The following is a 26,788-nucleotide window of genomic DNA, read 5'->3' on the forward strand; positions in this document are numbered from 1 at the left end:
TGTCCCGTGGAGTTCCAGCAGGTAAAGCTTTAGTGCAATTTTGAGCAGAATTTTGACCTGATAGGGCCAGGCCATGCTCCCATGGATGAGTGAGAGCAGCATAAAAAAAAGCCACAGAAGCCCTCCCTTGCCCACGTGTGCATTTTTCACGGTAGCCAGGTCATAAAACTTCTGTCTGCAATTTTGCACAGGACATCGATAACAGAATAAATCATTTTGGCTTCAAATTTTCCAGTACCTGCTCCTGTGGACAGGAAGGGAGATTTGAGAGGGAATTGGAAATTTTCCAGTCTGAATGGCAGCATTATGAGATTGTCACAGAGTTGGACAAGAAACCCAAATGGATAAGAGTAGCAATTCTATTGCCATTGATGAATAAGGAGATACAAGCTGTATTGAACTCTAGACCTCACACAGGACAAGAAAAGCAAGACCTGTGAGATTTTGGATGCCTTGAAGAACCATTTTGAACCCTCTAATAATGTCATTTATGAACACTAGGTGTTTAATATGAAAGCTCAGGGAGAGAGGGAGAATATTGATCAGTGTTTGATTGTACTGAGTTATCTAGCTGAGTTTTGTGAGTTTGGACAACTGAAGAATGATCTCATCAGAGATAGGATTGCCTTAGGAAAAAGAGATCCTGCTGTGAGAGCACGTCTGCTGAGAGAAGAGAAGCTTACTCTCAAGAAAGCTATTGTCATATGTAGAAGCTCTGAATCAGCAACTGAAGAGTATTAATGGAGAACTGACAAGGCTGTGCACTCTGCTGAGAGGCAGTCCAATTATTCCAAGCACGAGTCAATGGTAAAAAGGAAGGACAACTTTCAAAAGGGCCAGCAGAATGATCTAGGCCAGAGCACTGGATGTAAATACTGTGGGGGGGCACCACAAAAAGAAAAGGTTGCAGCTGAAGATGACTGAAGTCATACACAGGTCACAGCTAAAGGACTTCACCGTGATCCTGATATGGTGCAAGCTGTGGCAGAGTTGCAGCAACTAACAGATATGAAGGCAGTGCAACAATTTGTTGTATTTGTTAACTACCTAGCCAAGTTCTTGCCCAATCTATCGTCAAAGTGTGAACCTCTACGCAAGCTCACTGCAAATGATGTTCAGTCGTATTGGGGCACAGAACAAGAAACAGCTTTCAATTGCATCGGACAGCTAGTGAAGACAACGCCAGTGCTGAGATACTGTGATATCAAAGATGAAGTCACCCTGCAGTCTGATGCCATTGAAACATGACTTGGAGCAAGCCTGATGCAGCAAGGACTATCAGTGAATTTCCATCCAGAGAGTTAACTCAAACTAAAGGCCTGCTCAGGTCAGGGGGAAAAAACCCAACCCGAACCCAACAGAACTACATCAGACCCGAGCCCGACCCGAGCCCGATCAGACGCTCACAGCGCAGACTCAGAGTTTCTCTCCTTGACATCCCAGACTCCCAGCTCAGGTAGTTTTATTTCCTTCAAACACTTACCAGCATTACTTACTTTGTGTGTCCGACCCAGACCCGGCCCGAACCCGAAGGCCGGACCCGGAATAGCGACCTGACCCCGACATATGTTGTCGGGTCCCATCGGGTTCAAGTAGGGTAGCAGGCCTTTAATGCAAACTGAACGATGCTATGCACAAATCAAGAAAGAGTGCCTGGCTATTGTCTTTGCTTGTGAGCATTTCACCCAGTACCTGTTTAGGAAAGAGAAAGTGACAGTAGAACCTGACCACAGGTCACTTCAAAGCATCTTTCTCAAACTGCTTCTATCTGTTCCAAAGCATTTGCAAAGTATTTAATTTTGTTTGCAGAGATATCACTTGGAAGCGAAGTACAAGCAAGGGAAGCAGATGTACATCACTGACATGCTGTTGAGAGCTGCGATCCCTTTGAAGGAAGCTGATGATGCTAGTACAGAGTGTGAAATCTTCCAGATTCAAAAAGAAGCAACAGGATAACATGTTCTGGAAATCATCAACCCAGCAGAAACATTGAATCTGACAGACAAGGGTCTTGCCCAGATCAAGCAAAATATAGGACAAGTTGCAACTCTTCAAGTGCTACAAGAAGTTGTGATAAAAGATGGCCTGAAATCATCAAGGATGCACCTATTGTTGTAAGAGATTATTGGGCATACAGAGATGTAGTGACCGTCCAAGATGGCATCCTGTACAAAGGGACTAGGGTCATTATCGCCAAAGAGATGAGAAAAGAGATGCAAGCCAGCAAGGAATCGAGTCTAGTCTGAGGAAGGCAAAAGAAGTGCTCTACTGGCAAATAAGAACAATGAATTTAAGGACCACATCAGCCAGTACGTGCTTGCAATGAACATCAAGCAGAGGAAGCTAGAGAGCCCCTTATGACTCATGATATCTCAGACAGCCCATGGATGAAGCTTAGAGTGGAGCTCTTCATTCTCACTGGAACATAAAAACATAAGAAATAGGAGCAGGAGCAGGCCATTTGGCCCCTCAAGCCTGTGCTGCCATTCAACAAGATCATGGCTGATCTACCCCAGACCACAACTCCTCTTTCGTGCTAGCTCCTCATAGCCTTCAGCTCCCCGATATTTCAAAAATCTATCTACCTCCTCTTTAAATACTTTCAGTGATCTGGTCTCCACAACTCTCTGGGGTAGAGAATTCCAGACATTCACTGTTTCATTAACAAGAACTGATTACCCCGTCACAGTCAACTACTATTCAGAATACTGGGAGTTAGACCAGTTGACGTCAACAACTACCAGAGAGATCAGAGAACACCTGAAAGCACACTTCAGTTGTCATGGCATACTCGACATAGTGATGCGTGATAATGCCCTCAGTTCACGAGTGAAGAATGCAGACACTTCATGAATAATTGGGAAATTCAACACTACGCACCAGCTCCACACAATCCCCAATCAAATGGAAAAGCTGAGTCCACGGTGAAAATTGCCAAAAGGATCATCAAAAAATCCACTACATCCAGCACAGCTGTGTACAAGGCAAAAACAAGAAATGCTGGAATCACTCAGCAGGTCTGGCAGCATCTGTGGAAAGAGAAGCAGAGTTAACGTTTCGGGTCAGTGACCCTTCTTCGGAACTGACAAATATTAGAAAAGTCACAGATTATAAACAAGTGAGGTGGGGGTTGGGCAAGAGATAACAAAGGAGCAGGTGCAGATTGGACCAGGCCTCATAGCTGACCAAAAGTTCACGGAGAAAAGGCAAACAATATGTTAATGGTGTGTTGAAAGACAAAGCAATATTGTTTGCCTTTTCTCCGTGGCCTTTTGGTCTGCTATGTGGCCTGGTCCAATCTGCACCTTCTCCTTTGTTATCTCTTGCCCCACCCCCACCTCACTTGTTTATAATCTGTGACTTTTCTAATATTTGTCAGTTCCGAAGAAGGGTCACTGACCCGAAACGTTAACTCTGCTTCTCTTTCCACAGATGCTGCCAGACCTGCTGAGTGATTCCAGCATTTCTTGTTTTTGTTTCAGATTTCCAGCATCCGCAGTATTTTGCTTTTATTTTTGTGTACAAGGCAATCTGAGAATGGAGCAACACACCTACAAAAGGCATGGAAAGTAGTCCAGTGCAGTGACTAATGTCACGCCGCACCTAGACTACTCTTCCAACAGCTAGAAAAATTGAAGCCAGGCGAAGAGAGAATCTAACCATCTCCCCTTGATATTCAATGGCATTACAATCCCTGAATCCCCCACTATCAACATCCTGGGGGTTACCATTGACTAGAAACTGAACTGGAGTAGCCATATAAATACCATGGCTACAAGAGCAGGTCAGAGGCTAGGAATCCTGCGGTGAGTAACTCACCTCCTGACTCCCCAAAGCCTGACAACCATCTACAAGGCACAAGTCAGGAGTGTGATGGAATACTCTCCACTTGCCTGGTTTGGTGCAGCTCAAGAAGCTCGACACCATCCAGGACAAAGCAGCCCGCTTGATTGGCATCCCATTCACAACATTCACTCCCTCCACCACCAACACACAGTGGCAGCAGTATGTACCATCTACAAGATGCACTGCAGCAACGCACCAAGGCTCCTTAGAGAGCACCTTCCAAACCCGCGACCTCTGCCACCTATAAGGACAAGGGCAGCAGATGCATGGGAACACCTCCACCACCTGCAAGTTCCCCTCCAAGCCACACACCATCCTGGCTTGGAACTATATCGCCGTTCCTTCACTGTCGCTGGGTCAAAATGCTGGAACTCCCTACCTAGCAGCACCATAGGTGTACCTACCCCACATGGACTGCAGCAGTTCAAGAAGGCAGCTGACTACCACCTTCAAGGGCAATTAGGGATGGGCAATAAATACTGGCCTAGCCAACGACGCCCACGTCACAGGATCAAATAAAACAAAGTAGTAACAGGAATGAGTGACAAGATCAACGTGACAAAAAGCCACATTTCAGTTTGAAGAAAACTGCAAAATCATTGCCAGAGCTGAGAGTTGGAGACCCGGTCAGAGTGCAAATATTCAATGTACTCAAGAAAATCTGTTCACTTGGCAACTTGCAGGGAGACGGTGTTACCTTGATCATACAAGATGAAGGTGAACAACCAGATCTATCGTCGCAACCGCAAACATCTACGCTCAACCGGAGAAGCTGCTCCTTCACAGCAAACAGCTGATGAGACAGATGTGATTTTCCCAACTGAACAAGGAATTGAGCGATCATCATTCCCAGAGGTGAACCATTCTCCAACAAGCACAACAGATCAGCAGCAACAATCACCACAGCAACAACATTCTCCAGAGAGGCAACACCAGCAACATCATCCAAGGAAATAGCAGACATTAGACAAACAAACAACAACAACTTGCACATGTACCATAAAAATGCCAGAACGCTTTAAGGATTGTGTGTGAAACTCTGGACTGTTTTATCGTGAACAAATGATATTGCTGATTTTTTGGAAAACAGGAAATTACAAAATTTAACTTCCAAACAAACGTGTATGTAGATTAATTTGCAAACAATTTTGCAAGCAATCTTTTTAATGAAAAGGAGGATGTTTGGATAAATACCTTTGTACACTTTGGCTTGCCGTACACGTGGCCTCTGATGTCAGTGTATACAGTTAAAGGCTTTTTCCATTTTGTATGCACCACGTGGAACAGCTTGTACATTACAATTACAGGATTAAATAAATCATCAGTCAAAGCAAAGCATTTCTTTCTCATTAGTCACACTAGTACTGTTGCCTTATGTACCATCATAAATATGTGCAGTACAGAGAACAACTGACTGGTAGTACAGATAAATGGGTCATGCATAAGTGGAATATGAGCTTACTATTTGTGTATTGTGATGTCCTCCCATGCAAACAATGCATTTCGTACCCTGTGAATTTTTGTCTGTGTTGATGCCTTATGTGCTTCCATTCTGGTTGTGAACCTTCAGATTGTTCATCAGAAACGATGAAATGATCTCCAGCACTCCCTGATAGGGAGAAGAAGATCAGAAATTTTTGAATAGACATTGTGCAGGGTCTTCCTGCTTTGCAATGGAGCACTATATGCAGTTGAAGTGCTACGACAGCTGTCACATACAGCTAACATAAATAGTCCCGCTTCTTCAGTGCTCTGCCTAGGTCACTAGTGGGATCTTGTCCTGAATGCGACTGATTGTTTGAAATGTATCTCTGCGGTGAACAAAGTTCTCCCAAAACACTGACTGTACTCTTTATCTGAGATGATTCATAGGCCTTCTTGATGGTCGACCCAAAGAAAACTTTCTGACCTTACTTCATCTGGTCTATATGTGACTTCAGTCCAACACCTCTGAAAATGGCCTAGCATCCACTCAGTTGTGTCAAATCGCTACACTAAAGGATAAGAATAAAATCGACCTAAGCATCAAATTCGGACACAACGAAGGCACATCCAGCCCAGTAAAACTGCTGCAATGTTCTCCATGCTGACATCTGGGGATTGGTGCCAAAGTTGGGAGAGCTATGCTGCAGAGTAGTCAAGCAGCAGCCTGACATAGTCATATTCACAGAATCATATCTATCAGCCAATGTCACGGACTCCTCAATTACCATCCCTGGATATTTCCTGTCCCACAAGCAAGACAGACCCACCAGAGTTGGCAGCACAGTTGCATACAGTTGGGTGGGAGCGATCCTGGAAGTACGCAACATAGACTTTGGATTTATTGAAGTCCCATGGCTTCAGGTCAAACATGAGCAAGGAAACCGACTGCTGATTACCACCTACTACCCTCCCTTAGCTGATGAATCAGTACTCCTCCTGTTGAACACCACTTGGAGGAAGCAATGAAGGTAGCAAGGGCACAGAATGTACTCTGGGTGGGGGGCTTCAATGCTCATCACCAAGAATGGCTTGGTCATAGCACCACAGTGTTTGACTTGTAGCTGACTGAGTCCTGAAGGATATAGCTGCCAGATTGGACTTGTGGCAGGTGGTAAGAGAACCAATAGGAGGAATAAAACCTACTTGACCTCATCCTCACCAATCTACCTGTTGCAAATGCATCTGTCCTTTACAGTATTGGTGGAAACTGTTACGACAGATAAGGTCAGTACCTGAGACCTAATTTCTCAAGTACTTCCCTCCTGACGCCAATCTCTATCGAACCACACTGTAGTTCACTAGTCAGTCAGAGAGGATTGTGCCTTAGGCTCAAGTACGGTTAGTCACCCCAACAAATAGATTAGTTTAAAGAATTAGTTGTTAATTTAGCATCAGATTTCTCCATTAATGTAAATCTCACTTCAGGTGGCTTTGTTCAGCAATAGGCAGGCATATACAAAACACTTTACATACACAACAGCAATTTAGCCAAAAAATATATAAAATCACCCATAATCAATCTATTGTCCGCAAAGGAGATAGCTGCAGATTATCCTGGCTAAGGTTTCATAGAATCATAGAATGGTTACAGCACAGAGGGAGGCCATTTGGCCCATCATGTCTGTGCCAATTCTCTGCAACAGCAATCCAGCTATTTCCACTCCCCAACTTTTCCCTATAGCCCTGCAAATTCTTTTTCTTCAGGTGCTAACCCAATTCTCTTTTGAAAGCCACGATGAATCTGCTTCCAGCACAACCTCAGGCAGTGCATTCTCGATCCTAACCACTCGCTGATTAAAAAAGCTTTTCCTCATGTGGTCTTTAGTTCTTTTGCTACTCACCTTATTTCGGTGTCCTCTGGTTCTCAACCCCTCCGCCAATGGGAACAGTTTTTCTCTATCTATTATTTTGATCATGATTTTGAAAAAAAAACTATCAAATCTCTCAACCTTTTCTAAGGAGTACAATCCCAGCTTCTCCAACTATCCATGTAACTGTTTCATCTGCAGCAGAAGGTTCATCTCCTCGGGAGTTTGGTTTATATCCCCTTCTAGTTCGCAGATAAATCCTCTAATCCTGCAATGCCACCTCCTTATTCAATTTCTCCTCACTTTTTGAAGAAAGCTTCCTTTATTCCACCTACATAGCAGCTGGTTCATTCTAAGTGCAGCCCTTATTGTGCTTAGACCAGTCTTTTCCTTTTCAAGAGGAAATGGCCAAATTAAGTAGGAAAGGGTTCCATTCTTCTGCAATAATATTGTAACAGTAAGGACAGTATTCTGAAGAAGTAACCTGAACTGATGTTATCAAGATACAGATTTATCTTGTGATCTTGAGTGACACATCCATGTTTATACACTTATACTTAGCGTAAGCAGCTATGTATAGTATCTACTAGTGGCAAAGTAATCATTTATTGTGTACTCCAATGATTAGTCAAGCTAATTCCCTATTAATCAAGTGTCCAGTGAAATAGGGCAGTTTGACTTTCTGTTAGAATTTGATTGTTAGCTCCTAAACTGACTGCTTAGATGGACTGTCATAAAAAGCATTTGGAAAAAAGAAACTGGGACTGCATTCATCTGTAACAAGACTAGTCCCGTCTTCCCATTGAGGATACATTCCATTGTGTCATGTGGCACAAACACTGTGTTGAATGGAAATTATTGAGAACAGATCGAGCAGCTCAAAATTGAGCATTCATGAGGCACTGTGGGCCATCAGGAGCAGCAGAATTGTATTCAACCACAATTTACAACCTTCACTCCTCCTGTTGTGTATTTTACAGAGTAAATTTAACATGTACATTCATAACAGGCAACCATTATTGAATTAACTTTATTTATACCTCCCCAGCAAAGACAGCAGTATAACAAAATGCTCAGCTATTACAATTTACTACACTCCCTCCCCACTTAAGAAAACAACTTATAATGTGTAAAATGATACATGTACATAATTTCCCAGAATACAATAACAATACCTGAAATTTAACAGGTTGGGCTGCAACTTGTTACTGTAATCACAGCTAAAACATATATGACTAATATTTCCAATTTACATGTAAAGAAAATTCCTTAACACTAGTATGTCTTTAACAAAAATATCATAATTTGACAAAAAATAATGTAAAGAACAACTTATTTCTTCTTCCTTCCTACATACTTTCAGTTAGCCTATCTGACTTCTTTCTCTTACTGTCTGGGTATCTTCTTCCTTTTCCATTAACTTGACTCTGCTCTCTCAACACCTCAGACTGTGTCAACCCTGAACTTTGAGTTTGACTACCAATTCCACTTAATGGTTGGGACTGTGAGATTGATTGATTTGTCTTAATCAAAGACCCTGACTCACTTAGCTCTACCAGTGGATCCTGTGATATCGGCAAACTTGCAGTTTCCTTGTGACTTGTATTTTCTTTCTGACTTTCACTTGGACTATAGGAGGTTTCACATGCTCTCCATTTTGTCAGATTTCCTCTTTCAAGCAAATGATCTACATGACACTGCCATGACGCTCTTCGAGAATGTAGTCTGCAATAGTCACACTCGGCAACAGCTTCCTTTCATGGAATGCTACTCTCAGTGCAATTTCATTCTTAGTCATGCCATAATGAGTCCAGATTCTCATTAATTTCAGAATAGTCCATAGTACTGGGGTCTCACGGGTAACACTGGTTAGACACCACCTCAAAAGCAGCTGGCCCCGTCATCATGAGGAAAACATTTACTTTATCCTCATCTCCTATTTTATTAACTTGCAGCCAAATGTATAACCTTCGATCATAATTACACCAGTCTTTTTAATTAGGGTTGAATTCCTCCATTGTCCAAAAATACATCTTCTGTGCCTTTTTTTTTCAATTTTGTTTTCGTTCCTGGGATGTGGGTACGCCGGCTAGGCCAGTATTTATTGTCCATCTCTAATTTACCTTGAGAAGGTGGTAGTGAGCTGCCTTCTTGAACTGCTGCAGGCCTTGGGGTATAGGAACACCCACAGTGCTGTTAGAAAGGGAGTTCCAGGATTTTGACTGAGCGACTGAAGGAACGGCAATATAGGTCCAAGTCCGGATGGTGTGTGACTTGGAAGGGAACTTGTATCTGTTGCCCTTGTCCTTCTAAGTGGTAGAGGTCGCGGGTTTGGAAGGTGCTGTCGGAGGAGCCTTGGTGAGTTGCTGCAGTGCATCTTGCAGATGGTACACACTGCTGCCACTGTGCGTCGGTGGTGAAGGGAGTGAATGTTGAAGGGGGTGCCAATCAAACGGGTTGCTTTGTCCTGGATGGTGTTGAGCTTCTTGAGTGTTGTTGGAGCTGCGTCCATCCAGGCAAGTGGACAGTATTCCATCACACTCCTGACTTGTGCCTTGTATATAGTGGACAGGCATTGGGGAGTCAGGAGCTGAGTTACTCGCCACAGAATTCCCAATCTCTGACCTGCTCTTATATGGCTGGTCCAGTTCAGTTTCTGGTCAATGGTGACCCGCCAGGATGTTGATAGTGGGGGATTTAGAAATGGTAATGCCAATGAACATCAAAGGGAGAAAGTTAGTTTCTCTCTTGTTTGAGATGGTCATTGCCTGGCACTTGCATGGCACGACTGTTACATACCACTTATCAGCCCAAGCGTGGATATTGACCAGGTCTTGCTGCATCCGGACATGGGATGCTTCAGTATGTGAGGAGTCGCATTGGTACTGAACATTGTGCAATCATCAGCGAACATCCCACTTCTGACCTTATAATGGAGGGAAGGTCATTGATGAGGCATCTGAAAATGGTTGGCCTAGGACACTATCCTGAGGAACTCCTGCAGTGATGTCATGGGACTGAGATGATTGACCATTATGTACTCATTGAGTTGTACCTGAACACGATATGCGCCCACATGGAGCAATCTTTCAAATCTCCCAAAGCTTCCTCAAAATCAACTTTGGGGTTTTAAAAATGTCACAATGTTCTTCAGACTGTAAATTCTTGAATTAAATATATAAAAAAGTCAATCCCATTCATCGTCATCTTTCTGTTGTGTATTTCACTGAGTAAAAGTAACGTGCACTTACAGCAGGCAGCCATTATTCAACTAAGTTTATTTACACCACCCCAGCAGAGAGGGCAGTATAACAAAATGCTCAGCTATTACAATATACTATACCTCCATTATATCAAGACAGACGACCAATCCTGGTTCGATGAGAAGTATAGAAAATCTTGCCAAGAGCAAAACCAGACTACACCTGAAAATGAGGTGCCAAAACAGGGCAACTTGCAAGTTGAACAGTGAGAGCAACATGCTATCAATAAAGCTCAGTGATCCCACAACCAAAGGATCAGGCCAAAGGTCTGCAGTCCTAACACATCCAGTCACAAATAGAGATGGACAATGAAGCAACTAATGGTAGGAGGAGGCTCCATGAACATGATGGCGGAGTCCAGCACCTCAGTGTAAAAATGAGGCTGATTCATTCACAACTATCTTCAGCCAACAGTTCTGAGTGGATAATTCAGTTCGGCCTCAACCTGAGATCCACACTCGTGTAGATGCCAGTTTCTAGCCAATCAATTCACTCTACCTGATGTCAAGAAACGGCTGAGTATACTGGACATACAAAGGCTATGGGTCCCAATTATATCTTGGCTGTAGTGCCGAAGACCTGTGCTCCAGAACTAACAGGGCCTGTAGCCAACATGGACACTGTTCCAGGGCAGCTAGAACGATAGCATCTACCCAACAAAGTGCCCACGTATATTCTGTTCACAAAAGCACACAAATCAAACCCATCCAATTATCGTCCGATCATCCTACTCCCAATCTTCAGCATAGTGATGGAAGTAGTCATGTACAGTGGTATCAAGCAGTACTTACTCACCAATAACCTGCTCAATGTTGCTTAGGCTGGATTATACTAGGACAACTCAGCTCCAGATTTCATTACATCCTTGGTCCATATATACACAAAAGAGTTGAATTCCAGAGGTGAGGTGAGAGTGACTGCTCTTGACGTAAAGGAGGTATTTGACTGAGTGTGGCAGTCCTAGTAAAATTGAAGTTTCTGGGGATCGGGGAAAACCCTCCAGTGGCTGGAGTCATACCTAGCACAAAGGAAGACGGTTATGGTTGATGGAGGCCAATCAGCACAACCCTAGGATCTTTCTGCAGGAGTTCCTCAGGGCAGTGTTCCATGCCCAAATATCTTCAGCTGCTCATCTTCCCTCCATCATAAATCAGAAGTGGGGCTCGTTCCTTGTACATAATTGTACAGTGTTCAGCTCCATTTGCAATTCCTTAGGTAATGGAACAATCCATGTATGCATGCAGCAAGACCTGGACAACATGCCGGCTTGGGCGGAAAAGTGGCAAGTAACATTTGTGCCACACAAATATCAGGCAATGACCATCTCCGACCAGAGAAAATTTAACCATGTTCCCTTAACAATCAATAGCTTTACCATCGCCAGATCTCCTTCCATTAACATCCTGGGGGTTATCGTTGACCAGAACCTTAACTCAATCAGCCACATAAGTTCCATGGTGACTGGAGAAGGTCTGGGGCTGTGTAGTCTGTGGGAGATAGCTGTACTCCTGCCTCCCTGCCACCCACAACACACAAATCGGGATTGTGATGGAATACTCTCCACTTGCCAGTGTGAGTGCAGCTGCAACAACACTTAAGAGCTTCAACATCATCCAGGACAAAGCTTTCCGTTTGATCGGTAACACACCCACCACGTTCAACATCCACTCCACTGTTTGTAAGATACAGTACAACAACGTGCCAAGGCTTTTTTGGCAGCACCTCCCAAACATCTACCACCTTTAAGGACCAAGAACAGCAAGTGCATGGGAACATCATCACCTCCAAGTTCCCTTCCATCCTGACTTGAACATATATCACTGTTCTTTCATCAACACTGGATCACAATCCTGGAACCATCACCTTTTCAAGGGCAACTAGCGAGGGGCAATAACCATATCCCAATTAATTTTAATGAATGGAAAACTTTGTGGACTACGAATAATGTACTTGATTCGACACTTGACTTCCCAGTATTGTCTCAATATTGCTCAAAGCTTTGATGAGGATTGCTAAACAGAAGATTTATCCCGCTGCTCTACCACCTTCAATTTAATCTCTTCTTCTGCAGGCATCTTGGATTCAGGAGCTTTGCAGCCTGTCATTGGGCTCTCCAAACTGCCTTCCAGTCGTGGAGATTCTGACATGTTGTGTGTTACGGCATGATATTGGCTCATTAGGTTGTGGGGTGCAGCTGGTTTGGTCTCTGACTGTTGCCTTGTATAGCAGTGGAAGGTCTGCTGTACTACAGTTGTGCTCTGAAGTATTCATGATCCTGATTATATTCTGTGGAGGTGAAGGCAAAGGTAGATAATATGTCCTTGAATTTCTACAGGTGTTGTCCTAATCTATTGCAGTAACTCAGGCAGAGGGTGGTGAGTGCCTGGAACTTGCTGCCAGGGGAGGTGGTGGAAGCAGATACGATAGCGACGTTTAAGAGACATCTTGACAAATATATGAATAAGAAGGGAATAGAGGGATATGGGCCCCGGAAGTGCAGAAGGTGTTAGTTTCGGCAGGCATCAAGATCGGCGCAAGTTTGGAGGGCCGAATGGCCTGTTCCTGTGCTGTACTGTTCTTTGTTCTTTGAAATCCCAGAGAAATGGTGGATATGGTTGTTTCTAAGCCATTTATGTTGTTTCTCTGAGGGTTAGGTTACAGCAGTAGCTCATGAGAACCCCCACAGAAATTTCAGGTATATGCGATTATTTTATAGCTGGAGTATGATAGTGCAAAGTTTTGTTTGGCAGTATGCTGGAATAAAATACTAGGCACTAATTTCATCCCCAAAGAGTCTTTTCAGTTTCACTGGGAGATTCACCATTTCACCTTCTATCAACTGCTCCAAGCTGTCACAAGATCACAATCACACCAAACAATAATCGACACTTTCTCTAGGTATGTAACATTTTATCTCCTGTGGTCCTGGACTGAGTGTGACCGGCACAGTTTAAAAGTGCAGCGGGAAGGAACGAGACTGAGTGAGACCAGCATAGGGAGCGGAGAGCAGTCTGAGCTGTGTGAGAGCAGTCCAGGCACGCAGACTTCTGGAAGAAAAAGTCAACACTGACATCACAGGAAGCTGCAAGGTGATTGGTTGGTGAGTAATTGCTGTTAGGGAATAGCTCTAAATACCTGGCTTAGTAACTAAGGTATTTTCATATATAGTAAATAGTGTTTTTTAGGGAGTTCTGCAGTAATGAGGACCAGCAATAAAGTGGATGAATTAATCATGCAAATAGATGTAAACGGGTATGATATAATCGGGATTATGAAGTCTTGGCTGCAGGGTGACCAGGGATGGGAAATGAACATCCAGAGGTATTCAGTATTTAGGAAGGACAGACAAAAAGTAATAGGCGGTGGAGTTGCATTGCTGTTTAATAAGGATATGAATGCAATAATGAGGAAAGATATTAGCTCTGATGATGTGGAATCTGTATGGATAGAGCTGTGAAACACTCAGGGGCAAAAAACGTTAGTGGGGGTTGTACATTGACCCCCAAACTGTAGTGGTGATGTTGGGAATGGCATTAAACAGGAAATTGGAGACGCATGCGATAAAGGAACATCTGTAATTATGGGTGGCTTTAAATCTGCATATAGATTGGGCAAATCAAATTAGTCACAATACCGTAGAGGAGGAATTCATGGAGTGTATATGGGATGGTATTCTGGACCAATACATTGAGGAACCAACGAGAGAACAGGCCATCCTAGACTGGGCATTGTGTAATGAGAGAGGAATAATTGACAATCTAGTTGTGCAAGACCCTTTGGGGATGAGCGACCATAATATGATAGAATTCTTTCATCAAGATGGAGAGTGACTTAGTTGATTCTGAGACAAGGGTCCTGAATCTTAATAAAGGAAACGACAAAGGTATGAGGCGTGAGTTGGCTATGATGGATTGGGAAATGTTACTTAAAGGGATGACGGTGGATAGGCAATGGCAAACATTCAAAGAATGCATGGATGAACTGCAACAATTGTTTATTCCTGTCTGGCACAAAAGTAAAATGGGAAAGGTAGCCAAACCATGGCTTACAAGGGAAATTAGAGATAGCATTAAATCCAAGGAAGAGGCATATAAATTTGCCATAAAAAACAACAGACCTGAGGATGGGGAGCAGTTTAGAATTCAGCAAAGGAGCCCAAGGGAATGATTAAGAAGGGGGAAATAGAGTACGAGAGTAAGCTTGCGGGGAATATAAAAACTGACTGTAAATGTTTCGATAGGTATGTGAAGAGAAAAAGATTAGTGAAAACAAATGTAGGACCCTTACAGTCAGAAACAGAGGAATTTATTATGGGGAACAAAGAAATGGCTGACCAACTAAATGCATACTTTGGTTCTGTCTTCACAAAGGAGGGCACAAAGATCATACCAGAAATGTTGGGAAACACAGGGCTTAGTGAGAGAGAGGAACTGAAGGAAATCAGTATTAGTAGAGAAATGGTGTTGGGGAAATTGATGGGATTGAAGGCTGATAAATCCCCAGGGCCTGATGGTATGCATCCCAGAGTACTTAAGGAAGTGGCCCCAGAAATAGAGGATGCATTGGTGGTCATCTTCCAAGATTCTATAGATTCTGGAACAGTTTAGTTTAGAGATACAGCACTGAAACAGGCCCTTCGGCCCACCGAGTCTGTGCCGACCATCAACCACCCATTTATACTAATCCTACACTAATCCCATATTCCTACTGCATCCCCACCTGTCCCTATATTTCCCTACCACCTACCTATACTAGGGGCAATTTATAATGGCCAATTAACCTATCAACCTGCAAGTCTTTGGCATGTGGGAGGAAACCGGAGCACCCGGAGGAAACCCACTCAGACACAGGGAGAACTTGCAAACTCCACACAGGCAGTACCCAGAATTGAACCCGGGTCGCTGGAGCTGTGAGGCTGCGGTGCTAACCACTGCGCCACTGTGCCGCAGTTCCTACAGATTGGAGGGTAGCTAATGTAACCCCACTATTTAAAAAGCGAGGTAGAGAGAAAACAGGGAATTATAGACCAGTCAGCCTGACATCGGTAGTGGGGAAAATTCTGGAGTAAATTATCAAAAATTTATAGCAGAACACTTGGAGAACAGTGGTAGAATCGGGCAGAGTCAGCATGGATTTACGAAAGGGAAATCATGCTTGACAAATCTACTAGAATTCTTCGAGGATGTAACTCGTAGAGTTGATGAAGGACAGCGAGTGGATGTGGTTTATTTGGACTTTCGGAAGGCTTTCGACAAAGTCCCACATAAGAGTAAAATTAAAGCGCATGGGATTGGGGGTAGTGTATTGCGATGGATAGAAAATTGGTTGGCAGACAGGAAACAAAGAGTAGGAATAAATGGGTCTTTTTCCGAATGGCAGGCAGTGACCAGTGGGGTACAGCAGGGATCAGTGCTAGGACCCCAGCTATTCACAATATACATTACTGATTTAGATGAGGGAATTAACTGTAATATCTCCAAATTTGCAGATGACACAAAACTGGGTGGGAGGGTGAGTTGTGAGGAGGATGCAGAGAGGCTTCAGGGTGATTTGGACAAGTTGTGTGAGTGGGCTAATGCATGGCAGATGCAGTATAATGTCGATAAATGTGAGGTTATCCACTTTGGTAGCAAAAACAGGAAGGCAGATTATTATTTGAACGGCTATAAACTGAGAGAGGGGAATATGCAACGAGACCTGGGTGTTCTCGTACACCAGTCGCTGAAGGTAAGCATGCAGGTCCAACAGGTGGTAAAAAGGCAAATGGTATGTTGGCCTTCATAGCGAGAGGATTCGAGTACAGGAGCAAGGATGTCTTGCTGTACTTATACAGGGCCTTGGTGAGGCCACAGCTGGAATACTGTGTGCAGTTTTGGTCTCCTTATCTGAGGAAGGGTGTTCTTGCTATAGAGGGAGTGCAGCGAAGGTTTACCAGACTGATTCCTGGGATGGTGGGACTGACGTATGAGGAGAGATTGAGTCAGTTAGGATTATATTCACTGGAGTTAAGAAGAGTGAGGGGGGATCTCATAGAAACCTATAAAATTCTAACAGGATTTGACAGATGCAGGAAGGATGTTCCCGATGGTGGGGGAGTCCAGAACCAGGGGTCATAGTCTAAGGATACAGGGTATACCTTTCAGGACTGAGATGAGGAGAAATTACTTCACCCAGAGTTTGGTGAGCCTGTGGAATTCGCTACCACAGAATGCAGTTGAGGCCAAAACATTGTATGTTTTCAAGAAGGAGTTAGATATAGCTCTTGGGGTGAAAGGGATCAAAAGATATGGGGGGAAAACGGGAACAGGTTACTGAGTTGGATGATCAGCCATGATCATAATGAATGTTGGAGCAGGCTCGAAGGGCTGAATGGTCTACTCCTGCTCCTATTTTCTATGTTTCTATGCCCCCTGGTTACTGACCCCTCCGCTAAGGAAAAAAGTTCCTTCCTATCTATCCTATCTATGCCCCTCATAATTTTGTATACCTCAATCAGGTCCCCCCTCGGCCTTCTCCGCACCAAGGAAAACAATCCCAGCCTCTCCAGTGTCTCTTCATAACTGAAATACTCCAGCCCAGGCAACATCCTGGTGAATCTCCTCTGCACCCTCTCCAGTGCAATCACATGCTTCCTATTGTGCGGTGACCAGAACTGGACACAGTACTCCTGCTGTGGCTGAACCAGCGTTTTATACAGCTCCATCATAACCTCCCTGCTGTTATATTCTATGCCTTAGCTCATAAAGGCAAGTATCCCACACACCTTCCTAACCACCTTATCTACCTGTGCTGCTGCCTTCAGTGATCTATGGACAAGTGCACCAAGGTCTCTCTGACCCTCTGTACTCCCTAGGGTCCTACCATCCATTGTATATTCCCTTGCCTTGTTAGTCCTACCAAAGTGCATCACCTCACACTTCTCAGTATTAAACTCCATCTGCCACTGCTCCGCCTATCTTACCAGCCCATCTATATCGCCCTGTAAGCTAAGGCTTTCCTCCTCACTATTTACGACACCACCAATTTTCATGTCGGTTGCGCACTTGCTGATCGTACTTAGTATATTCACGTCTAAATCATTAATGTACACTACAAACAATAAGGGTCCCAGCACCGATCCCTGTGGTATCCCACTGGTCACAGTCCTCCATTTGCAAAAACAACCCTCGACCATCACCCTCTGTCTCCTGCCACTAAGCCAATTTTGGATCCAATTTGCCAGATTGCCCTGGATCCCATGGGCTCTTACCTTCTTAACCAATCTCCCATGCGGGACCTTATCAAAAGCCTTACTGAAGTCCATGTAGACTACATCAACTGCTTTACCCTCATCTACACCTCTAGTCACCTCCTCGAAAAAGTCAATCAAATTTCTTAGACACAATCTCTCCCTGACAAAGCCATGCTGACTATCCCTGATTAATCCCTGACTCTCCAAGTGGAGATTAATCCTGTCTCAGATTTTTTTCCAATAATTTCCATCCCACTGATGTTAGACTCACTGGCCTATAATTACCTGGTTTATCCCTGCTACCCTTCTTGAATAATGGTACCACATTCGCTGTCCCCCAGTCCTCTGGTACCTCTCCCGTGGCCAGAGAGGACTTGAAAATTTGTGTCAGAGCCCCTGCAATCTCCTCCCTTGCCTCACATAGCAGCCTGGGATACATCTCATCTGGGCATGGGGATTTATCTACCTTTAAGCCCGCTAATACAGCTAATACTTCCTCCTTTTCAATGCTAATTTGATCAAGTATATCACAATCTCCCTCCCTGATCACTACATCTACATCGTCCTCTCCATAATGAACACTGATGAAAAGTAATCATTCAAAACCTCACCTATGTCCTCTGGCTCCACACACAGATTTCCTCTTTGATCCCTAATGGGCTCCACTTTTTCCCTGGTTATCCTCTTTCCCTTAACATACATATAAAACACCTTGGGATTTTCCTTTATCTTGTCTGCCGGTGATTTTTCATGTCCCCTCTTCCCTCTCCTAATTACTTTTTTAAGTACTCCCCTGTACTTTCTGTACTCCTCTCGGGCCTCTGCTGTTTTCAGCCCTCTGAATCTGCCATAAACCTCCTTTTTTTTCTTTATCCAACCCTCTATATCCCTTGACATTCAGGGTTCCCTTGATTTGTTGGTCCTACCCTTCACCTTTACGGGAACATGTTGGACCTGAACCCTCACTATTTCCTTTCTGAATGTCTCCCACTGGTCTGATGTAGACTTTCCTATGAGTACACTTTGGCCAGATCCTGTTTTATCATTTTGAAATTGGCCTTCCCCCAGTTCAGTACTTTTATTTCCGCCCCCTACATGTCCTTTTCCATCACTACCTTAAATCTTGCAGAGTTATGGTCAATATCCCCGAAATTCTCCCCCACTGACACTTCTTCCCCTTGTCCGGCTTCATTCCCTAAGATTAGGTCCAGTACCGCTCCTCCTCTTGTAGGACTCTCTAGGTGTTGGCTCAAAAAGCACACCTGAATGTACTTGAAGAATTCTGCCCCCTTTAAGCTTTTTGCACTAATACTATCCCCTCTAATATAGGGGAAGTTGAAATCCCCTGCTATTATGACCCTATTTTTGCACCTCTCTGAGATTTGCCTTCATTTCTGCTCCTCTATCTCTCCCTGACTATTTGGAGGCCTGTAGTGCACTCCCAGCCAAGTGATTGCCCCCTTTTTGTTTTTAAGTTCTACCCATATGGCCTCATTAGAAGAACCTTCTAAGATATCATCCCTCCTTACTGCAGTAATTGACTCCTTAATCAAGAGTGCAATACCACCTCCTCTTTTACCACCCCCCCCCCTCCATCATGTCTGAAGATTCTATACCCTGGAATATTGAGCTGCCAGTCCTGCCCTTCTCTCAACCATGTCTCAGTGATAGCAATAATATCATATTCCCATGTGTTAATCAACATACTCAATTCATCTGCCTTACCAGTAAGACTCCTTAAATTAAAATAGATACAATTCAGCTTTGCATTATTTACTTGACCCTTAACAGGTCTACATTTACTCTGCCCTCCAGACTGACTTTGCTTCTCTTTTATATTTGAATGTGCATCACCCCTTACTGTGCTTACACTCTGTATCCCATCCCCCTGCCAAATTAGTTTAAACCCCCGCCCCCAACAGCACTGGGCGGCACAGTGGCACAGTGGTTAGCACCGCAGCCTCACAGCTCCAGCGACCCGGGTTCAATTCTGGGTACTGCCTGTGCAGAGTGTGCAAGTTCTCCCTGTGTCTGCGTGGGTTTCCTCCGGGTGCTCCGGTTTCCTCCCACAGCCAAAAAGACTTGCAGGTTGATAGGTGAATTGGCCATTATAAATTGCCCCTAGTATAGGTAGGTGGTAGGGAAATAGAGGGACAGGTGGGGATGTGGTAGGAATATGGAATTAGTGTAGGATTAGTATAAATGGGTGGTTGATGGTCGGCACAGACTCGGTGGGCCGAAGGGCCAGTTTCAGTGCTGTATCTCTAAACTAAGCTAAGCAAACCTCCCAGCAAGGATGTTGGTCCCGTTCCGGTTCAGGTCCAACCCGTCCATCTTATACAGGTCCCACCTTCTCCAGAAGCAGGCCCAGTGATCCAGGAAACTAAAGCCCTCCCTCCTGCACCATTTCTTCAACCATGCATTCATCTGCTCTAACCTATTCATATACTCACTCGTCTGTGGCACCGGAAGAAACCCAGAGATTACAACCTTTGAGGTCATACTTTTTAATCTGCTGCCTAGCTCCCTAAATTCTTTTTGCAGGACCTCATCCCTCTTTCTACCTATCTCATTGGTACCAATGTGGACCACCACTGCCGGCTGTGCACTCTCGCCCTCCAGAATACTCTGTACCCGCTCGGCGATATCCATGACCCTTGCACCAGGGAGGCAACATACCATCCTGGAATCACACCTGCGACCACAGAAACACCTATCTGTTCCTCTGACCACAGAATCCCCTACCACTATTGCCCTCTTTTCCATTTTTTTTCCATTCCAGCACAGCTGAGTCACCCATGATATTCCAGTTATGTCTCTTAGTGCATTCTTCAGAGGAACCCTGTTTCCCATCGGTATCCAGAACTGAACCGGTTAGAAAGTGGGATGTCCTCTAGGGTGCTAAATTGGGGGAAGGCTAATTATAACAATATTAGGCAGGAACTGAAGAATTTAGATTGGGGGCGGCTGTTTGAGGGTAAATCAACATCTGACATGTGGGAGTCCTTCAAACGTCAGTTGATTAGAATCCAGGACCGGCATGTTCCCGTGAGGAAGAAGGATAAGTTTGGCAAGTTTCGGGAACCTTGGATAACGAGGCATATTGTGAGCCTAGTCAAAAAGAAAAAGGAAGCATTTGTAAGGTCTGGAAGGCTGGGAACAGACGAAGCCCTTGAGGAATACAAAGAAAGTAGGAAGGAACTTATGCAAGGAGTTAGGAGGGCTAAAAGGGGTCATGAAAAGTCATTGGCAAACAGGATTAAGGAAAATCCCAAGGCTTTTTATACGTATATAAAGAGCAAGAGGGTAACCAGGGAAAGGGTTGGCCCACTCAAGGACAGAGATGGGAATCTATGCGTGGAGCCAGAGGAAATGGGTGAGGTGCTAAATGAGTACTTTGCATCCGTATTCACCAAGGAGAAGGACTTGCTGGATGATGAGCCTAGGGAAGGGAGTGCAGATAGTCTCAGTCATCTCATTATCAAAAAGGAGGAGGTGTTGGGTGTCTTGCAAAGCATTAAGGTAGATAAGTCCCCAGGGCCTGATGGGATCTACCCTAGAATACTGAGGGAGGCAAGGGAAGAAATCGCTGGGGCCTTGACAGAAATCTTTGCATCCTCATTGGCTACAGGTGAGGTCCCAGAGGACTGGAGAATAGCCAATGTTGTTCCTTTGTTTAAGAAGGGTGGTAAGGATAATCCAGGAAATTATAGGCCGGTGAGTCTTACGTCAGTGGTAGGGAAACTATTAGAGAGGATTCTTCGGGACAGGATTTATTCCCATTTGGAAACAAACGAACTTATTAGCGAGAGACAGCATGGTTTTGTGAAGGGGAGGTCGTGTCTTACTAATTTGATTGAGTTTTTTGAGGAAGTGACAAAGATAATTGATGAGGGAAGGGCGGTGGATGTTGTCTATATGGACTTTAGTAAAGCCTTTGACAAGGTCCCGCATGGCAGACTGGTGCAAAAGGTGAAGTTACACGGGATCAGAGGTGAGCTGGCAAGATGGATACAGAACTGGCTCGGTCATAGAAGACAGAGGGTAACAGTGGATGGGTATTTTTCTGAATGGAGGGATGTGACTAGTGGTGTTCCGCAGGGATTAGTGCTGGGACCTTTGCTGGTTGTAGTATATATAAATGATTTGGAGGAAAATGTAGCTGGTCTGATTAGTAAGTTTGCGGATGACACAAAGGTTGGTGGAGTTACGGATAATGACGAGGATTGTCAGAGGATACAGCAGGATATAGATCGGTTGGAGACTTGGGCGGAGAAATGGCAGATGGAGTTTAATCCGGACAAATGTGAAGTAATGCATTTTGGACGGTCTAATGCAGGTGGGAGGTATACAGTAAATGGCAGAACCCTTAGGAGTATTGACAGGCAGAGAGATCTGGGCGTACAGGTCCACAGGTCACTGAAAGTGGCAACGCAGGTGGATAAGGTAGTCAAGAAGGCATACGGCATGCTTGCCTTCATCGGTCGGGGCATAGAGTATAAAAATTGGCAAGTCATGTTGCAGCTGTACAGAACTTTAGTTAGGCCACACTTAGAATATTGCGTGCAATTCTGGTCGCCACACTACCAGAAGAACGTGGCGGCTTTGGAGAGGGTACAGAAGAGGTTTACCAGGATGTTGCCTGGTCTGGAGGGGTTGGATAAACTCGGATGGTTTTCACTGGAATGACGGAGGTGGAGGGGCGACATGATAGAGGTTTACAAAGTTATGAGCGGCATGGACAGAGTGGATAGTCAGAAGCTTTTTCCAGGGTGGAAGAGTCAGTTACTAGGGGACATAGGTTTAAGGTGCGAGGGGCAAAGTTTAGAGGGGATGTGCAAGGCAAGTTTTTTACACAGAGGGTGGTGAGTGCCTGAAACCTGCTGCCAGGGGAGGTGGTGGAAGCAGATACGATAGCGACGTTTAGGAGGCATCTTGACAAATATATGAATAGGATGGGAATAGAGGGATATGGGCCCCAGAAGTGCAGAAAGTGTTAGTTTAGGCAGGCATCAAGATCGGCACAGGCTTGGAGGGCCGAATGGCCTGTTCCTGTGCTGTACTGTTTTTGTTCTTTGTTCTTTGACTCCTGCACTGCCTGAATTCCTTGTCCGTCCGGCAGCCACCCAGTTACCCCCCGACTGTGCTCGCCTAGGCACCGGCTTGACTACCTCCTGAAACGTGCCGTCCACATAGTCCTCCACCTCGCGGATACGCCACAGTGACTCCAGCCACCACTCAAGCTCCGAAACCCGAAGCTGAAGCTTCTGCAACTGGTGACACTTTCCGCAGACATGTTTGCCAAGGTCACATGGCATGTCCACCTTGTACAGGAGGCACATTTTAAAATGGAACACATGAATTCCATACCAACTTAACAATATGCTTCAATCTGTACCATCAAATGGTAACAGTATACAATGTTTAGTCTCAGTACATGGCCTTTGTACTTTATACTCATGAAGCTGAAATTAGTATCACCATTTATCATACCAGTATGACTTGATGCACCATAAATGGAAATCAGTAAATACTACACAAGTATTTGAATAAAGACTGAGAACATATAATATCATGTTAGAGATAGTTTCTGACATCAGCACAATTAGGCTAATTTATTACCAGTAACTGGCTAAAGAAAGGATCTGAATAGACGAAAACATAAGTTACATCCAAATCCCATTCAGTCATAGTTTTATCACGCATGATCTCTGATAGTTAGATAATAGCTCTGCTTCATATCTGAAACTACTGCCTAAAAACAGTTATATATGCAACACTTTAGAAGCTGGCACTAATCTGTTTAGTGGCGCAGTTCCGTCAGCTGTTTCTCAGCTGCTACTCTTTAAGTGCTCTTGTTGCTTTCTCCTGCTGACAAAAGAATTTGTAGTAAGGATACTATCATTTAGTACTCAGCTGACAAATAAGTTCTTCAAGGAACATTGGCTTAGAAATTCGTTTGCATCGCTTGTCAGTGCAAACTTAACAAGGAACAATCCCTGCGCTAGAACAGGTCGGCCTGAGACCCACCTGATATTAGGCCTCAGGTTGTGGATGCTTCATCACTGAATATATTCAAGGCTGAGATAGATAGATTATTGGTCTTTCTCAGGGAATCAAAAGATATGGGGAGCAGGCGGGAAAGTAGAGTTGATGGAGAAGATCAGCCAGGATCGTTTGGAATGGTGGAACAGGCTCAAAAGGTCTACTCCTGCTCCTTTTCTTATGATAAGTCTTATTAACATTCGGCCAGTGAGCAACTGACAGTCTTGGCGGGGAGCCAGGGTGGTGGGCGCAATGCAATCAAGAGGGAGGGAGGTGACAGCAAGATGGGGAGAAAACTGGGAGAGGGTTGATGAAATGACCAACCAGGTGGGTGACAATTGGCATGGAGGGGTCAATTAGGAAATTGCAATGGGGGGAGATGCCATTCAAGGGGGTGGACGAGCTGTGGCCAGCAAAGGCCCATGGTTTTAAATGTGCAGTTGGGAGGAGCACACCTGCATCTCTGGGCTCCACATTCATGTAGGTATTTTTAACAAAGACCTTTTTTGTGGCGGCCGGCAACAGTCCCTTAAAGACCGCTGGTTGGGCCACATGCAGACCTGATTTTTGTGAATGCAGCAGAAGTGGCTTTAGCTGCGTTCAGGGCAACCCACAGGGAGAACCTAACTGTTGTTAGGCACCTTATTTACATATTCAAAGACCTAACACCTTGGCCCTGATGCCTACTCTTTTGTCTATACAAATATGGAAGGCAGCACACTTCCAGCTAACAGTGAGTCTATACTTTTGGTCTGCCATATTGAAAGCTTAGGTGCCAGTTTAGCATTTAAAAAATTGGTATGGAGCCATTGAATTTCTAGGTCTATTTCTGCAGTTAAAATAGATTTGTTTTCCTAGCCATTGAATCCCTCAAAAATGTATCAGAAATGTTCTCAGGGGGCTATTTGTTTTTAGTTTTTCCTGCCACACAGTGATAAGACATAAGTTCACATCATAAATGTCTGACTTAGCAAATTCTTGAACTTTGCTGATATTATCAGAGTAAAACATCTAACCATAAGGAAAGAAGGGTGGAGAAAAAATGGATCACCTCTTGGCTGTTTTCAGCCATCTTCCAGCAGCTGGATGGAGAGAGGCATTATGTAGGCATAGGAACAACTTGGTTGTTTACTGCTTAGCAACAGCATCCCAGCCAGAATGAGACCCAGAGAAGGGTAAAAAAATTTAAAATGACAAAATAGAGTTTTCCTACAAATTTGGTTCAATTTTTTTTGAGTGATATATGGTCCATATATGTAGTGTTCAGTGTATGCTAATTATAGACAAATAAATTTGAGTTGTTTCTTACAATTTTTGAGGTTTTATGCATAATTAATTGTTTCCTGCTTCCATTAAATGGTTATGAATTGAGAGTATTATGCCATTGTGAGACACAGAGTAGATTTATCTCAATACATAGATGAGAATTTATACCATATAATCTTAGGGAGTTAAATTGGATATAACCCGAAATCTGGCATGGGGTTCGTGGTTTGGGAGAAACTTGTGCGGGTTCATTGCGCTGGAGACAGCACATTAAATTGGTGCCTACAGCATTACCATGATCATTGCACGCAGTCAGCGCTACCTGCGCTGTTCATTGGCTGCAAGTATTAACACTGGCCCAATATGATGAGTGACAATTGCTACTTAAAGGCAGCCTATACCTCTTAAGGGGGAGACGTGTTGTGGCTACTGGAAGTGGTGGCAAAAAATAAATTGATTTTGAAGAACTTTGTCAAGATGGCTCAACCTACAAGAAAGCAGCACCAAGGTTTTTTGATGCTGCACGAGAGCCCTTGGGGCAAGACTTGAAGAGAAGGAGAACTATCAGGTAGGTACATGGCGCTCGAGACATATGCTCAGGAGGCATTATGAAGAGGTAATGGTGGAGGTCAATGCCAGGAATATCCCTCCAAGAACATGGATGTAGTGCAGGAAGAAGTTTAATAATCTGACAGGAGTTGTCAAGGTGAGTGAGTTCAATCTTTAAATGGCATATCCTACCATCTCCACCACTAGCCTCATCCACTGCTCAATTCACTACATCCCCATTGCACTCCTACAAACAACCTCCATCAATCATTACTCAGCCCTTCAATTCCAAGCCTCACGCCCATAACTCACAGCTCACACACACTGGCAGCTATTCAACCATGATAGCTACATCACCCAAACTACAGGGCACACACTGACACACTTTTCTCTTTCTTGCAGGAAAAGGTGGTGCGCAACAGGAGGCAACAGGAAAGAACTAGAGGAGATCTGCATGTTTTAAACCCCATAAGGGATACAGTGTTGGCCTTCAGGGAAAGGAGAATTTCTGAGCCGTGACCACTGGTGGCACTGGAGGCCTCAATAATCATCCTCCTCTCATCCCACTTTTCCCACATCTCACAATCTCTTCTGACTTGCAAGCTACAGTTGGTGCAGGCACAAACCTCTTACTTTCTTTTCTCCCCTCACCACAACCCAACCATTGTCCCTTTTTCATTTCAGATGCATAAGAACTGAACATTTCCAGTCAGAGGAGGAAGAGGAAGTAGAAAATGAAGATGAATAGGCGCCTTCACTTGATCTTAAGCTTACAGCCACCAGCTCAGCTACTTCCACAGAATGAGGCTAGGATACAGAAGGAATCTGCAGGTGTTGGGACAATGGTCATAAGTGCACAGGAGTCGGGGCAGGGAGAAAGGATAATGCAGATGCCAACTCCCCAGAGAGCACGGTCACATACTAGTTCTGCTGCAGAGGAGTCAGATGAGGACTTTGATGGCCCAGACTACAGATGAAGGCTTATGGTCGTAAACAACTCTTTAATGGTGAACTGGCAAGCCTGCCAGAAAGCCTGAACACAATGTCATGGAGCATAGGAAGATAGGAACAAGAGCAGGTCAGTTAGCCCTCAAGCCTGTTCTCCCATTTAATTGGAGAATGGCTGACCTGCAATCCATCTCCTTTGCCTCTTGCTACCTTTCGTTAACAAAAATCTATTAATCTCAGATTTAAAATTAACAATTGACCCAGCATCAACTGTTTGCAGAAGAGAGTTCCAAATTTCTCCCACCCTTTTGCATGTTTGTTCATTTAAATCCTGAAAGATCTGGCTC

The sequence above is a fragment of the Heterodontus francisci genome, chromosome 6 (genome assembly GCF_036365525.1).
Source record: "Heterodontus francisci isolate sHetFra1 chromosome 6, sHetFra1.hap1, whole genome shotgun sequence".
NCBI lineage: Eukaryota > Metazoa > Chordata > Chondrichthyes > Heterodontiformes > Heterodontidae > Heterodontus > Heterodontus francisci.